Source organism: Rattus norvegicus, chromosome 9, assembly GCF_021556685.1.
Source record: "Rattus norvegicus strain SHRSP/BbbUtx chromosome 9, alternate assembly SHRSP_T2T, whole genome shotgun sequence".
Lineage (NCBI taxonomy): Eukaryota > Metazoa > Chordata > Mammalia > Rodentia > Muridae > Rattus > Rattus norvegicus.
The window spans coordinates 69,905,087-69,920,128 of record NC_141542.1 but is presented as its reverse complement, the minus strand read 5'-3'; positions in this window follow the sequence as shown (position 1 = coordinate 69,920,128).

The window sequence follows — 15,042 nt, the reverse complement described above, 5'->3', positions numbered from 1 at the left end:
CTATGTTTAGGTATGGGCCTTGAATTCCTATTCTTTCCAGGACTTTTATCATGAAGGGGTGTTGAATTTTGTCAAATGCTTTCTCAGCATCTAATGAAATGATCATGTGGTTTTGTTCTTTCAGTTTGTTTATATAATGGATCATGTTGATGGTTTTCCGTATATTAAACCATCCCTGCATGCCTGGGATGAAGCCTACTTGATCATGGTGGATGATTGTTTTGATGTGCTCTTGAATTCCGTTTGCCAGAATTTTGTTGAGTATTTTTGCGTCGATATTCATAAGGGAAATTGGTCTGAAGTTCTCTTTCTTTGTTGGGTCTTTGTGTGGTTTAGGTATAAGGCTTCGTAGAAGGTATTCGGTAGTGATCCATCTGTTTTAATTTTGTGGAATAGTTTGGATAATATTGGTATGAGGTCTTCTATGAAGGTTTGATAGAATTCTGCACTAAACCCGTCTGGACCTGCGCTCTTTTTGGTTGGGAGACCTTTAATGACTGCTTCTATTTCCTTAGGAGTTATGGGGTTGTTTAACTGGTTTATCTGTTCCTGATTTAACTTCGATACCTGGTATCTGTCTAGGAAATTGTCCATTTCCTGAAGATTTTCAAGTTTTGTTGAATATAGGTTTTTATAGTAAGATCTGATGATTTTTTGAATTTCCTCTGAATCTGTAGTTATGTCTCCCTTTTCGTTTCTGATTTTGTTAATTTGGACACACTCTCTGCGTCCTCTCGTTAGTTTGGCTAAGGGTTTATCTATCTTGTTGATTTTCTCAAAGAACCAACTTTTGGTTCTGTTGATTCTTTCTATGGTCCTTTTTGTTTCTACTTGGTTGATTTTAGCTCTGAGTTTGAATATTTCCTGCCTTCTACTCCTCCTGGGTGTATTTGCTTCTTTTTGTTCTAGAGCTTTTAGGTGTGCTGTCAAGCTGCTGACATATGCTCTTTCCTGTTTCTTTCTGCAGGCACTCAGCGCTATGAGTTTTCCTCTTAGCACAGCTTTCATTGTGTCCCATAAGTTTGGGTATGTTGTACCGTCATTTTCATTAAATTCTAAAACGTTTTTAATTTCTTTCTTTATTTCTTCCTTGACCAGGTTATCATTGAGTAGAGCATTGTTCAATTTCCACGTGTATGTGGACATTCTACCTTGATTGTTATTGAAGACCAGTTTTAGGCCGTGGTGGTCCGATAGCACGCATGGGATTATTTCTATCTTTCTGTACCTGTTGAGGCCCGTTTTTTGACCAATTATATGGTCAAGTTTGGAGAAAGTACCATGAGGAGCTGAGAAGAAGGTATATCCTTTTGCTTTAGGATAGAATGTTCTATAAATATCCGTTAAGTCCATTTGGCTCATGACTTCTCTTAGTCTGTCGACATCACTGTTTAATTTCTGTTTCCATGATCTGTCCATTGATGAGATTGGGGTGTTGAAATCTCCCACTATTATTGTGTGAGGTGCAATGTGTGTTTTGAGCTTTAGTAAGGTTTCTTTTACATATGTAGGTGCCCTTGTATTTGGGGCATAGATATTTAGGATTGAGAGTTCATCTTGGTGGATTTTTCCTTTGATGAATATGAAGTGTCCTTCCTTATCTTTTTTGATGACTTTTAGTTGAAAATTGATTTTATTTGATATTAGAATGGCTACTCCAGCTTGCTTCTTCTGACCATTGCTTGGAAATTTGTTTTCCAGCCTTTGACTCTGAGGTAGTGTCTGTCTTTGTCTCTGAGGTGTGTTTCCTGTAGGCAGCAGAATGCAGGGTCCTCGTTGCGTATCCAGTTTGTTAATCTATTTCTTTTTATTGGGGAGTTGAGGCCATTGATGTTGAGAGATATTAAGGAATAGTGATTATTGCTTCCCGTTATATTCATATTTGGATGTGAGGTTAAGTTTGTGTGCTTTCATTCTCTTTGTTTTGTTGCCAAGACGATTAGTTTCTTGCTTCTTCTAGGTTATAGCTTGCCTCCTTATGTTGGGCTTTACCATTTATTATCCTTTGTAGTGCTGGATTTGTAGAAAGATATTGTGTAAATTTTGTTTTGTCACGGAATATCTTGGTTTCTCCATCTATGTTAATTGAGAGTTTTGCTGGATACAGTAACCTGGGCTGGCATTTGTGTTCTCTTAGGGTCTGTATGACATCAGTCCAGGATCTTCTGGCCTTCATAGTTTCTGGCGAGAAGTCTGGTGTGATTCTGATAGGTCTGCCTTTATATGTTACTTGACCTTTTCCCTTACTGCTTTTAATATTCTTTCTTTATTTTGTGCGTTTGGTGTTTTGACAATTATGTGACGGGAGGTGTTTCTTTTCTGGTCCAATCTATTTGGAGTTCTGTAGGCTTCTTGTATGTCTATGGGTATCTCTTTTTTTAGGGTAGGGAAGTTTTCTTCTATGATTTTGTTGAAGATATTTACTGGTCCTTTGAGCTGGGAGTCTTCACTCTCTTCTATACCTATTATCCTTAGGTTTGATCTTCTCATTGAGTCCTGGATTTCCTGTATGTTTTGGACCAGTAGCTTTTTCTGCTTTACATTATCTTTGACAGTTGAGTCAATGATTTCTATGGAATCTTCTGCTCCTGAGATTCTCTCTTCCATCTCTTGTATTCTGTTGGTGAAGCTTGTATCTACAGCTCCTTGTCTCTTCTTTTGGTTTTCTATATCCAGGGTTGTTTCCATGCGTTCTTTCTTGATTGCTTCTATTTCCATTTTTAATTCCTTCAACTGTTTGATTGTGTTTTCCTGCAATTCTTTCAGGTATTTCTGCGATTCTTTCAGGGATTTTCGCGATTCCTCTCTGTAGGCTTCTAATTGTTTATTAATGTTTTCCTGTGTTTCCCTAAGGGAGTTCTTCACGTCTTTCTTGAAGTCCTCCAGCATCATGATCAAATATGATTTTGAAACTAGATCTTGCTTTTCTGGTGTGTTTGGATATTCCATGTTTGTTTTGGTGGGAGAATTGGGCTCCGATGATGCCATGTAGTCTTGGTTTCTGTTGCTTGGGTTCCTGCGCTTGCCTCTCCCCATCAGATTATCTCTAGTCTTACTTTGTTCTGCTATTTCTGACAGTGGCTAGACTGTCGTATAAGTCTGTGTGTCAGGAGTGCTGTAGACCTGTTTTCCTCTCTTTCAGTCAGTTATGGTACAGAGTGTTCTGCTTTCAGGCGTGTAGTTTTTCCTCTCTACAGGTCTTCAGCTGTTCCTGTGGGCCTGTGTCTTGAGTTCACCACGCAGCTTTCTTGCAGCAGAAAAGTTGGCTTACCTGAGGTCCCGAGGCTCAAGTTCGCTCGCGGGGTGCTGGTCATGGGCTCTTTGTGGCAGCAGCAACCAGGAAGACCTGTGCCGCCCCTTCCAGGAGCTTATGCAGCCTCAGGAGTGCCCACCTGACCAGGTGGTGAGGTCTCTTTCCCAAGGGGTCTGGGAGCAGAGTCCTGCTGCAGGCCAGGATCCGCGGGTGTGGGACTTCCGGTAAACACAGGACGTGCCTGGTCCTAGAGGAATTCTGCCTCTGTGTGTCCCGATTTCACCAGGCAGCCTTCTTGCAACAGACAAGTTGGTCTTACCTGTGGTCCCGAGGCTCAAGTTTGCTCGCTGGGTGCTGCCCACGCGCTCTCTGAGGCGGCAGCAACCAGGAAGACCTGTGCCGCCCCTTCTGGGAGCTTCAGTGCACCCGTCTTTGACTTCTTAAAGGAACAAAGACATATGAAAGAGAGAAATTGCCTGGCGATGTGGCGCTGGAACACAGCACTTGCTTAGCAAAGTGCTGGATTCAGTGCTCAGCTCTGTTTAGAAAAAAGGAAACTAATTTAAATGGTTAGCAACAATCATCTAACTTTCTGATATTAATTCACTTTCATTAAGTAATTTATAAATGTTATTACCTTGATTGACTCACAAGTAGTTGTGCAAGCAGCATAGGACAATGCCATATGCTCTTTACTCAATTGCTCCACAGAGACACCCACTTTGCTGTAGTACAACATAAGCAGGAAGTTGCCACAAATATAATCCCTTAACGTTATACACATTTCACCAGCACTATAAGCACTTGTGTGTATAGTTCACCCTTTATAGTTTACCACTTGCACAAGTTCATGTGACACACAGGATAGCAAGGATCCTTCAGACTAGCCTTGCATCACCACAGCCACCTAGGAACAGACATTTTTATTCCTCTGCAGTAAATGTCATGCAGTGGGTTGACCAGTAAGCTCATGCTTAGTTTTATGAGAAACCAACCATTTTACTGCTCTGTCTGCAGTGCAGCTTATATTCTACAGGTCAAGGACTGCTTAGCAAAATAAAGCCCTTACCTGCAATTCAGTTTCTTCAAAATCACCCTTTGTGTGTTTGTGTGTTTCTCTCTCTCTCTCTCTCTCTCTCTCTCTCTCTGTGTGTGTGTGTGTGTGTGTTGGGGTGAGTGGAATGCTGGTGGCCTTCATCTCCTAGAGAGGCAACAGACTCCTCCAGTTAAGCTGCTAGGAGAGAGATTTCTATGTTTTTGGCTGTACCTGCTCAGAGTGGAATGTCTGTTATCCTGAGATTAGAGAAGGAAAGCCAGAGAAGGTCATAGTTCAAATGACAAAAGCTACTGTTAGTCTTGCAGAGTCTTGATAGACTGTCTTTAAAAAGAAAAACCAGTTTTGTACAAAAAAATACAATCTATAATATTTCTTGGTGGTATAAGTCTGAAAATCTTAGCCCAAAATTTCTGCAGAATTCTGTACAAGTCCTTGGTCAGAAACAGGGTTCATGAATATTTTCTCCCAGTCTGTCACCTGTCTTTGCTCCTTCTTCTCAGGCTTCTTACTAAAAACAACATTTTGTTTGATATGATCCAGGGTGCCTTTTCTATTATGTGGACTTTGTAAAGTTTTAGTGACAATTCAAACTTCTGCTTTGTCTCCTTTTGTAAAACTGTTTCTTTCATCTGCATGAATTTCCATGCTTTTCTCTGTACACACCCAGATGTACAAAGATGTTGGCTTCTGTGAGGAATTACATTAAGTCTATAGATCAAATTAAGGAAAATGGAACTTCCATTTAAGTAAATGGAGCACACGACTAATTTCTCTAAATGCAAACTGAGCATGGTGGAAGTAGTCTAGTTCAGATGAACACATCTGAGCAACTTGGTCTTTGCTGGACGAGAACGCTTTGCTTTCTGAACTCTTAGTTTAACTTAGACTTTGATGTTAATGCTTGAGTTCATCTGTGTTTCTGTGGAGACACAGACACACATAATGGCAGCACCTATGACTCTACTGACAGTTAGACTACAGATTAAATGTTGAAACTGTTGGGAGAAACAAATTACTCAGCCAAATGACTTACCAGCTGCAGCCCTATAGAGTGGATGGAAAAATGTGTGCTTAAGAGAGGATGTTTACAATTCTATTTTTTTCTTTTATGAAGAATGATGCTGGAAAGTTCTATCGCAGTATGCACCTCCCACCCGTGACCCCTGCCACTGGGCTTCTCTGGTTATTATTATAGACTGCTCTATGAGTTGAGTGACCTCACACCGAGAGAAATGAAAGCAAGGCTCTGTTACTGGCACTGTTACCCTTTACCCCAAGCTAAAGACAGCCTCTTCTGTAGCTACATTACAGGACCACAGCAACTGGGATACTTGTGGAGGTGAGGTTGTTGCAGTCTTCAGAATTTTTATTTTTCCTTTAAAATAAAAAAAAATCTCCAATTTGATCTTGAGAGTTTTTGCAGCTTCAGTTTTTCTTTTTAAGTTATAGTACTGTTATATACAAAATCTGATTTAGTCAGCCAGTAAAAATAAAATTTGATTTGCCAAGTTCTTTTCTTCCTAAAGCAATATATTGGCACTCAGTTTTGTTAGAGACTGCGAAGACAAAGAGGGTAGAGATTAAAACTCAGGCAGGATTCCTTGCTACTTACGACTATATATTCTTGGTAGAGCTAAGACACTTGCTAAACATGTATTTATCATCAGTTCTAGAGTGATGGTCCTCTTTGATGAAGGCAGGAGTGTGCAAGTCATAGTGCTATAGCATATCCCCGTACATGCGTTGTTTCTGTAAAATCACGTGGTCTTGACTGAAATTATTGTATACTAGTTTTTTTTTTGGTGTTAGGTGACAGAAAACCTTGCCTTTACTGGAGTCTAAAAATTCAAAATATGTGTACTCAGATGGACTGAATGGGCTGAACAGTGTCCCTGGGTCCCAGGTTCTCCCAATCTCTCTTAAATTATGTTGTTCAAACTTGCAGTCTGTTGAGGACTAAGTCTTCTTACTCCACAGTGAGGATGTCAGAGTCTTATGACTAATGTTCATCAGGTCATGTGCCCATCCATGAACTAATTGCTGTGAAAAGGGCTAGTCTGCGCTCTGCTTAGCCAGGTGAAAGGACAGGGGAAGACTGACTTTTGAGGCCTAGAAGGATTTCAAAACATTCTACTCAAAGTTGAGAGAGTAATTTCAGAGCTGTGTTTCTGGACAAGGAATAGGAGTTACAGGATGTGCTGGTGTTGGCCAGTGAAGACTCTGCCGGGTCTAAAGGAGCTGTTCATTATGCTGGGTGTGGTAGCATTGGCTGTAATTCCAGCACCTGGGAAGCTGAGGCAGGAGTATGATGAGTTTGAGGGCTGCCTGGGCTTCATAGCTGTATCTTATTGCAAGTTACACATGAAAAAGAAAACTAGGGCACATGATACAAATTTATCAATAGAAATGAACAAAATAGGGGACATGGCAAATAAAACTTTCTAAAAATCTATTTAAGAAAGATGATTAATAAAATCATGACGGCTTGTCAGCAACCTTTTTGTCTGGACCTTGATTTCCTCAAGTATAGATTTAGGGGGTTGGTAAAATATTTTTTCCGTGGTGTCAGCTGTAACATCCTGTCTTCCGTGATTAGTCACCCCTGCACCTTCAAGAGCAAGATGTTTCTCCCAGGCTTTTTGGAATGCTTGGCCCCAGGCAAGCATATCTGAGGCACTAGCTTCGAACACAGAACGGGACTACACAATGTGGGAAATACCCAGGGATAAAGACAGGGCTGTTGTGAGTAGATTTAGAGTCAGAGCACAAGGTGATAAGATGGATGTTTCCCTGCATTGATATTTAAAATGTCTGGTTGTTACTTTTTTCCAGACTGTTTCATCCAAAGGTATACTTTGTGTGTCCTCGTATATTTGATTATTCTCACTTTGCTAGCTTACTTTTCTCTGACATTGGCTGGTACAGGAAGCGGGTACAGGAAGTTGATTAGGTAGGTTGTGATTTGTGGACAATTTTCCTTGAGAACACAGCTGTCACCATTTCCTTAACAAATGTGTATGAGTTTTGTACTCAGTGCCATGCACTGTCGGGGTGGACTGTGGCTAATGAAATGAACTCCTTGCTCTAATGGAGTTTGTGATATACTAAGGGTGATAATAAACAAATGTGTAATGCTCCTTGGAGCATTAAAAAATACAGCAGGGCAACTGATTGAAGACAATGAAGTACTATGCTGCGGTCATCAGACACCAGAAGAGACCTCCCTAAGATGGTGACATTAGGACGTAAGTGAGGAAGCAAACTCTGGCACAGCTTGTGTTCCAAGCCAAGAGAGCCTTCGGTGCTGGGTGCTGAGGCTTAAAGTGGGACCAACCTAGACACGGGAGCATCACATAGCTAGGCAGTCGAAGTGTCTGTAGCAGACTGAGTGAAAGTACAGGTGGGAAATGAGATCAGAGAAGCTGCCAGGGGCCAGATCATGCAGGTCAGCAGGACATAAGGACTTAGAAAGATTATTTTTTACCTCCCAAGGTGTTATAAGAAACCTCGAAGAGCTTTGAGATTTCTCAAATATACCCAATTTGCATTGTAAAGGGATTCTGCTGGAAGAGTCTGTCCCTGGGGATGCAGAGGGGTGAAACAGCTGGGGAAGGCCTGGCTTGAAGCTGCCTTTTACTACTCTGGGACCAAAACAACATCATCTAAGTAAGCTCTGTAAGTCCAACACACTTATTGGTCCCACAGAGTGAACATTGGTGGAATTGTGTCTAGGTTTGTCCTTGAGACCTTGGAAAGAGGGGTGAATGTTATTTTATGTCTCTCCCAGTGAAGGAATTTAAACAACAATTACTCAGAGCTTTGTTACTATAATGAAACATTTGGGGTCAGGTAACTTACAAAGAAGTTTATTTACCCCAATTTTGGAGGTTCAAGCACATAGTGTTGGCATGTTATCTTGGTTCTGGTGAAAGCATGAAAGTCCTCATGGTCAATAGCATCCTGGACATGGTATGTGTAGACGAGGGAAAATCCTATAACCAGATAGGAAGCCAAAGTGGGACAGAATCTCCTCAGGGACTTTATATTTTTAAAGATGTATCTCCTTAGTGACCTAAGAACATCCCACCAGATTTCACCTGGTCCTGCCTTTTAAAGACCCTACCACCTCTTGACACTGCTGCACCAGGATTCAATCTCTCAATACATGACTCTTTGAGAGACATACTCAAGCCATATATGAACCATACCAGCTAGTCTGTTTCGAATCACCTCCTTAGCCCTCAGCTGGTACTACTAAATGAATATTGTATGACATTACACTTGCTCAGCATTGAACATCCTGCTATTGGGATTTGGGATTCTCCATTGCTTAAAGATCAGATGCAGTCAGGTATGTTCTTGCTGCTTTTACCATGATGCACAAGAAACAGTGAAGACACCGAGAAGTGTTTCTATGTGCACCATTTGGGAAATGCTTCAGAGGTAATTATTCTTGAATGTCTTAAAAATTACAAATAGAATGTCTTGTTATCACTTTCATCTGGACAAAATGTTACAAAATGATACCTGATGTAGCTATTGATGCAACATGGAATACAAATTTCCTGATTCTACAAAGCTTCCACAGCCATGTACTTGTGGGGAAAAATATCGCAATGGGCTACAATATGCTTTTTATTGAATCTCGTAGATGACTGAGCCAGATGGTTCTTATGTGGATCATGATAAACAAATCATAGTACCTATGCCGCTTTGAAAAATATCTCTGGCTGCTGAGTTTTCTAGGGAAATCTTGCTTTTTTGTTGTTTGCTTTCTGTTTTGTTTTTAACCAGTTAAGGGGCCTTCATGATCTAATTTCAGCTTCTGTGTTATACAAAAAAATCAGAGTTAAGTAGAAACTTCATGATCTATTTTTGTATGTGATTACTTGAAAGGAGAACACAACTTGTTTATTTCAGAAAACAAAGCCCTAAGACTGGCACCGTGACATAATTTTACTTTGTCAAGCCACCTTGTGCCCCGCAACTTTCCCTTTGGTTTTGGAGACTGAACCTTAGAATCAGATATGGATTCAAGGTTCTTCCGCCTTTCTCTTGGTTTCCAGTCCCAGCAAGAGGCTTCCTGGAAAGTTTTCTTCTCTACTTGACTGGACACACGAAACTGGACTATTGCCTCAAGTAGTCTTTGCATTATCAGTGGTAGAAACAAATCAAGGTCCCTTGGATGTCACCAGGTGTGTACCTGAGGCAATGCTTTCAGATCCTCTGCTTAGGTGAAGTTAGGAGACTGACTGACACCCCAGGAGAGGACTTCGTGGAGAGGGACTGGGTGGTTAAAAGTCCTTGCTCTTTAGATGGGTTCATCCTCCAGAGTCAATGTGACTGTGGGAGGAAAACTGACTCAACAAAGTTGTCCTCTGTCCTCCACATGCATGAATGACTACCTGCCTGCCCCTATTTCTGTCTCCCTGTCCCTCTGTTTCCCTATCTTTCTGTCTCTCTCTCCTTCTCACACACACTAATTAAAAATGTTTTTTAAGAGATTCAGGATGAATCAGTCAAGCCAAGTTAGCGTTTATTGGTTTGTTAAATAACATGAGGTTTATTAAGAGAACTATACACTTGGACTTAAAAGTGGATAAGAAAAGAAAACAAAGAAAAGGGCATTAGTATACAACGAAGTGGGCAAAACTTCTCAGGAGAGTTGCATCATGGGAATTTGGAGAGGCTATTTTATGGAAAATTTTAATGGAGGGAAGGATTATTCTTGAGTTATGGTGGGAAATTCCAGCAATGAACGTGCTTGTCTTTAGCTAAGCTGAGCTTGTCGCTTATGTGTGATCATATGTAATTATTGTTTAAGTTTTACATGGTATCCACCATAGGAACTCTACAGCCTTGAGCCACTGTGCCATATGCCTCTTTTTCACTCTAAATTTATCTCAGTTAATTATCATTTATGAAGGCGCACCATCATCCTTTATTTTGGATCCATAGAGATAAATTATTTATTATTTATGTAATTTATCGTCTATTCATTGGGCCCAATGGACTCTGTCCCAGGTCATCAAATGCTCTTCAAGTGTACTATGGCCTTCCAAGATCATTTGATATTTCCAAAACATTTCCTATTATCTCCTTTTTATACAGAAAAGGTGTATTCATTCTGAATTGCATTAAACCAACAGGTATCCACATCCCTAGATCTTTGTTTGTGCTGATATTACTTCAGGAATTATAAATTTGTGTAAAGTCCAGTGTGGTGGTGCACACCTGTAATTTCTACATTTGGATTATAAGTTCTGTGGTGGTTAAGGAAACTCTGGTTTGCACTAGACGCCCATTATAAACTCAAAAGATAAGCTCCTGGAAGCTCTAATTCCTTGCCTCCTCCCAGAATTGTAAAACTGAGATAATTAACCACTTGCTCTGGCTTAAACCTGCTTAGTACTGTGTAACTGGGAATGAGACCTCTCCTTTATTGTTGTATGTAGGGGGAAATGCAGCTCCTCACTATCTGAGGGAAGTGAAATGGTTTCTCACTCAGCTGCACATTGTGCAGAAAGGAGCTAATTGAGGCCTCCACCTTCAAATACCCTTCCCTTAGTCCTTCTGCAAGGCACAATGTCATTTGGCTTTAAGGCTGTGGTTTTGCTAGCAGTAATTAATAAGTTCATTTAATTAAAATTTTAATTGAGTCTGTGGTCTTTTCTGGTGTTATTGAACTCCATCACAGTTTAAGGCCAGTATAATGAGATTCTTCCAAAACCAGAAACCACCCAAACAAAACAACAAAACCAACGAACCTTCCCAAAAACCAATCCCCCAAATAAACAAAAAAATTCTTATACTTTTCTTCCTATTTAAAATGTATTGATTATTTATTCCAGTGACTCTTCAGAGAATGGAGGGGAAATTCCATCTTTTTCTTCACTTCTTATTTTTAGGTAAAATGTCTATGTGTACTTTCAGGTACACAAACCACCTGTCTTTCCCAGGTTCTTTTTTACTATAAGGGAACAGTGGCATTTGACAGAATTTTATCAATTAAAATGCTGCCTGTGAGCATGGATGGAAGCAGCCTAAAGCAGGGGAGAAATCCTGGTATTAAGTCTCAAGGCTTTCTGAATTGAGAAAAGACAGACATACTGTTCCCATATAAAATGACCCCTTCCCTTAATTTCCCAGCAGAGTTATTCATCAGGGCAGAAATCTCTGATCTGCTTGGGAAATCTGTCAAGTCTGCCTATTTACTTATTTTGTTAGTGCTTGGCTGCACCAGGATCTAGCAATCTGACCAGATACTGAAGGCATCGGATGCACTATGCAATCTAATTTTTGGTTCACAGAGCTAAGTCCTATGTGAGACAAGAGTTTCATTCTAGAGTTAAAGTCACTGAGAACAACAATCATGATACTTGCAAAGTTCAACTCCTGTGTTGATTGGAAGCACTGTAGGATGTCTTTTATCTTCCTTTGGTTATTTTTTCCTTGGAGAGTGCTTGGCTAAAATCTTGGTAGTTGAAAAAAAGGACCTAATGTTCCAAACCTTTACTGCTTATTTTGGCATAAGAAAGACACTCCTACTTTAAGATGAGACTTGGTCATGGCCCATTAGCCTGAGATACTGAGGTGGAGATAATGTTCACACCTGGGATAGTGTGTCTTTCTCTCCACGTGGTCCTTTTCCTTCTTCAATCTGCTTTCTTATAAGCTGATTCTAAAATGTTTGGGTGCTCTTTGTCACTTAGGCTCTTTCTTAGTACTATTCTATAGTTTAAATTTTAGGCTATTATTGTAAGCCTTTTCCTGTATCGTGGAGCTATTTCCTTAGTCTACCTTTCAATCTACCCTGGGTGTGGGCAGGAGACAAAGCCAAGGCTTGTGTATCATGAGGGCACTACTTCCTCTCCCTCCCTTAATTGCATCACAGGGAACTTTGAGTTCAGAATAATGCAGTTTCCTTTGTTCTAAAACATCTTGGCAGCATGAAATTAGAGGCATAATTTTGAAGATAGATCACAGGCCTTGTTCAGAAACTTTTATTAGATATTTCAACAGTTATTAAACTTGGACAAATTACTTACACTGTCTGGGCCAAAACAACAATGAATATAGTGTTATATAAGAATCAATGACATGATGAACAAAAACTTCTACTACCATTTCTGGCACACAGTAGGTTGACAGTTTCTTGCTAAAAGATTATACTTCCTGCTGGTGGAGAGATGGCTTAGTGGTTAAGAGCACTGGCTACCTTTCCAGAAGTCCTGAGTTCAATTCCCAGCAACCACATGGTGGCTCCTAGCTATCTATAATGGGATCTGATGTCCTCTTCTGGCATGCAGGCATACATGCAGACAGAGTACTCATACATTAAAAAGATAAGCAAATAAATAAAAAATAAAAATAAAGCCAAGCAAAACAAACATCCCCTCTCCAAAACAAAACAAAACAAAACAAAACTCGTGCCAAAAATCCTACACTTCCAAGTGGACAGGCAAGGCAACTCTGGAAGGGAGGGGGGAATTTTGGGAGGAAATATAAAGCAAAATAAAAGAAAACAAAATAGTAAGATAAAGCAGAAAGCTGTCCTTCCAGTCAAGACAGTATGCAGAGAGACACCCCAGTGCCTACCCTGGCCATGCCTGCCTATGTTTTGGAAGCACCTGCTGCAGGCTTGACTACTATGGACAACTGTGTGATGGAGAGATTGGAGAGATGGAATTTGGTTTGAAGGTGGAGAGATGATTTGTATACTGTGGAGAAAGGTGGAATTAGAGACAGCACAATGGTGAGGAAGAGGCAGATATGAGACCATGGTCAGGTTCTACCTGGATTGCCACCAAGGGCCATGTCTGGGTCCATGGTTCTGCCTCAGCTAGCGTCTGTGAACAGAGTTACTACTAAAGGACAAGTAGATGTCTGTGGTCTTGGTTATCACCAGAGACTCTTTGGATATTTGAGGGCCATGCTGTCATGTGGGAACACACTGATCTGACTGACTTTGATGCCACCAGAGGCCATGGGGCATTCAGGTCCATGCTGCTACCAAAAGCCATATCTGGGTCCATGGTCCCATGGCAGCTGGGGTCTGTGTTGATGTTTGAGGTCCATAAAAGCTGGCACTGACCCTCACCTGAACAGCACAATAGAGCTGACTCTGATGGTGAGGTAGCACATTAGCCCCTTGGATGGCATGAGTTCAAAAGAACTAGCCTTGCATAGTCTGCTTTGGGGGGGTGTTGTGGTCTGTGGAGAGATGCTCCCCCTGGAGAGATGCTTCCCCTATCATCCCTTGTTGCCTGCATCAGGCAGATGAACTGGACCCTAGGTCGTGAGACTAGGAGAGCTGGCCTTGCCCATTGTTGGCTACTACATTGGGTGACCTAGCCAGGGCAGTGCAGGAGAGCACTTAGGTAACTTAGTGGTATTGATGGAGGAGAGCAAGTGGACTGAGCAAGTCAGCTACCTCCCAGGCCTAGATCCAGGACTTTGAGTTGGCCCCTCTAACATATACTTTATCTATGATCTGCTGGAGTGAGTGAAAGGGCCTGTCCTGCAGATCCAAAGCACATGAATTCAAGACACAGGGCAATAAGATGCTGTCTGAAAGGAGTCCCCATGAGCATCTTACATTGATAGCATGTGTAGCAGAAGCCAGAGGCCTGAAACAGACCAATAACTTATTGTAACGAACATTTGCAAGAAGATGTGTGGACAAAGGGTATACTGTGCGACACACTGTGTCACACTACAAGTTCCAGGACAAGTTTTTTTTTTCTTATTTTCTTTTGGTGGTGACAAGGGTTGGGGGAGACTGCAGAGGGCAGAGGGTAGATATGAAAGGATGGGGAATGAGTGAAATTGGAGTGCATAATGTGAAATTAATGACGAATCAATAAAGTTAAAAAAAATGGAAAAACAAACAGAATGAAAAGAGCCCAAGAGAAGAACGTGAAATGAAGACTGTCTTTTTCACACACTCAGGTATCCCATAAAAAACATTATCTGGAAGCCATGATAGATATGTAAAGCACTTGTAGGCAAACAGAAAACAAATTATAAATTAAATAAAAATTAAAAAATAAGGTAAAATTAATAAAAGAAAGGAGGAGAGGAAGAAAAGGGAGAAAGAAAAAGTCTTGAGACAAGGAGCCTTCAAAGATGCTGCTTTGGTGGGAAGGAAAACTCCATTTTGTGCTAGGCATGCGTTCTAAATTCCTAAAAGATAAGCCCCTTGCAAGTCTGACTCCACACCCTTCCCACAATCGTGAAACTGCTGTGAGGCAATTAGCCACTTGCTCTGGTCTTTGTAAACCCCCTTATCACTGTGTACAGCGAGACAGATTCTATATGGCTGTAAGCACGAGAGACAGCTCCTCACTAACGTGTGTGTGCCTGTGCGTGTGTTTCTCAGCTGCACATTTCACAGGAATGAGCTAACCGTGGCCTCCACCTTTAAAAATCCTCCCTGTAGTCCGTATGCATGCTGCACTTTCAATTTGTCTGTCAGGCTGTGGCCCTGTGATTAATAAATTCAATTAATTATAATTTGCATTGAGTCTGTAGTCTTTTCCTGGTGGGTTGAAGCCCATCTATCATACTGATTTTCTCAAAGAACTAACTCTTTGTTTCATTGATTCTTTGTAGTGCTCCCCCAGCTCTACTCCCTTATTTGGTTTAGCCCCAAGTTTAATTATTTCTTTCTATCAACTTCTTTTGAGTGTGCTTTATTTTTGTTCCAGAGTTTTCGGATGTGTTAAGGTCT